The following is a 2,832-nucleotide window of genomic DNA, read 5'->3' as shown; positions in this document are numbered from 1 at the left end:
TGTTGTCAGAAGGGACCATTCCCTGGAGAAGGATGTCATGCTTGGTAGGGTGGAGGGTCAACGAAAGAGGGGAAGGCCTTCAACGAGATGACTGACACGGTGGCTGTGATGGGCTCAAGTATAGCAGGGATCATGGAGCTAGCGCAGGATCGGGCAGTGTTTTGTTCTGCTGTGTGTGAGGGCACCTAACAAAAACAACAACATTCTAATTCCAAAAAGCTTCGCTGTCACTGAATTATAAGCTCCACAGAGATGTTTATCTTTATAGGAATTTAATTCACATTGGAAGTGGTCATGGTCCATGCCAATTCCAAAACCAGAGGTTCTTTACCTGCTTTTAAATTTTGTAAACAGTTTTTTCCCCAATCTATTTGTACAGAATCTCAATACAAACAAAATAGTCACTTTCTATTTTAGTAGTGATTTCATTTTAATCTACTGAAGTTTGGCAACCCATAGTAGCTCACCAGAGAATAAACATGTAAATTAATTCCATAGAGGAATATATATCAGTAGGATAGTCCTCCTTCCTTACAGTAGGGAGCTGAGTCCAAGGAGGGTTTGAAAAGGATAAGCCCAACATGCAAGAGCTTATCATGCTTGCGTCATACTCTCTAATGTCACACTAGCCAAAGCCGGTCATGTAGCTTAGAACAGAGTAAACTGGGGAAGGGATTACACAAAGATGTGAATATTAAAAGTTGCGGTCCACAGTCTCTCTCCTGAAACTCACATTCACATTTCCAACTGTTACAAGAACAAGACGTCAAGACATTTGTTCCTAAACTTTGCCCAGATATCTCAAATTTATCATAACCCCATCAGTCTCAGTCTTTCCCCACCTTAAATCAATTATATTATCCCGCATATTTTACTCAGAAATTTCTTTTTGAATCCAGCTATTCTTCTCCAAACTCTCTTTTATTGTCTTAATTCAAGCTTTCATTATCTGTCCATTTTCTAACAAATATTGTCTTCCACATAATGAGTGTGGTAATGGCACAGCCTTGCTTATAAACTCTTTTCTCTATTAGGATTAAGTCCTTGTCGAAAGACCTGTCATCAACACACCTCTGCTTTCTGTCTCCATTCTCATCTTATGCTACTCTCTGCCTTACATATTCCAAGTATGCAGATATCTTCATTCTTCTTGGCTTCCTCCTATAATGTCCTTGTCCCCTTTCCTGGTTACCAAACTTCTCTTCTCCCTTAGACCACTTGAAATATCATATCCTATGTGAAGTTTTATCTGCTTCCACAATACCAAGTCATGTATGTACTCTGTGTTTCCACATATTTTGGTCAGATACCTGCTAAACTCATTTAATATTTGATATTTATCTAACTCAATATTATACATTAAATTTTCCATTTTTTAATTTTTTACATTAATGCACGTTGTAATAGTCTTCTATTTATTTCTCTTTTTTTTAATTTAGAAACTGAAACCACCCTGATAAATAAGCCCAAAATGGATTCATAATTCATAATTATATTCATTATCATGCACTCCTAATTATATTAAAAATTAATAAGTACTTCTTGTTGTTGTCAGGTGCCGTCATGTCAGTTCCAACTCGTGGGGAACTATGTATTACGCACAAGAGAACAAAGCGCTGCCTGGTCCTGCGCCATCCTCACAGTCATTGCTTTGTTTGAGCCCATTGTCACAGCCATTATGTCAACCCATCTCATTGAGGGTCTTCTTCTCCTTCACTTACCCTCCACTTCATCAAGCCTGATGTCCTTCTCCTGATAACGTGACCAAAGTATGTGAGATGAAATCTCCTCATCCTGTTTCTAAGGAGCATTCCAACTACATATCTTCCAAGCTGAATTTGTTCCTTCTTTTACCAGTTGGTTTTTAAAATTTGAAAAGTATATAAGTGAACAATAATGACCCATGAAGGTACAGAAAAACAATCTTCAATGTAATGCCATAAATGTTTCAGATAATCTTTTCTTCTTAAGATCAATAGAGTATTTTATATCTCCAGGAAAAGAAAAATAATAAATAAAATAACCAAAGCATCTTACTGAAGAAGGCTTTCTTGGTGAAATAAACTGATTAGAGTTCAACTATTTCAAAACATTTTTCTCTGTATTTGGTGACTTAAATTTAGTAAGATATGGGTAAATATGACATAAAAATTCCTTGAATCTTTATAAATGTAACTTTGTGAAAATCATCTTCAACAGCCAACAAGGTCAAGTTAGATATTGAGAATATAAAATAGCATAGGAATCATCCCTTTCTTCAAAGAATATACACAGTCTACCTAGGGACACAGGACATGTAGATTAAAGTACAACTGACAATACAAGATATCATTGATGGAGTATGACAAATAAGAAGTGTATACAGCAAATCAGAATCATTCCTAAATACCATGATAAGTGATATCATTTATATTAAATAATAACCCATAACTAGAATTAATATTCAGAGTATAGACCATCTACTAAGAATAATGAGGAAAAAATGGTAGGAAAAATTCAGCAATAGATAATTTGGTTTTAAATTGGGGAACAAATTAATATGTAAGAAGAATGGAAATAAATATTAAATACTAATGTCTTTCTTCTTAAATGCTGTGGTAGTTCAGTTTGTGTGTCAACTTGGTTGGGCCTCGTTGAATGGCTGGGCAGCTGGATATAGTATCCCCCCATGATGAGACTGGTAATCAACTCCATGGTGGAATCTACTGTGAGCAGCTGTGGGAATGTGACCTGCTTCCTATACAGAAGGGGAAGCCTTTAGTAATGGTCTCTTAGCTTATGGCACGCTTGGACCCTGCATGTAGCCGTGTCGTTGTTCAACAGCCTGCTGTG

The sequence above is a fragment of the Orycteropus afer genome, unplaced genomic scaffold (assembly GCF_000298275.1).
Source record: "Orycteropus afer afer isolate SDZICR_OR568_19922 unplaced genomic scaffold, OryAfe1.0 scaffold00001, whole genome shotgun sequence".
In the NCBI taxonomy this organism is placed as follows: domain Eukaryota; kingdom Metazoa; phylum Chordata; class Mammalia; order Tubulidentata; family Orycteropodidae; genus Orycteropus; species Orycteropus afer.
The sequence above is the reverse complement of the archived record's forward strand: the minus strand, read 5'-3'. Positions refer to the sequence as shown.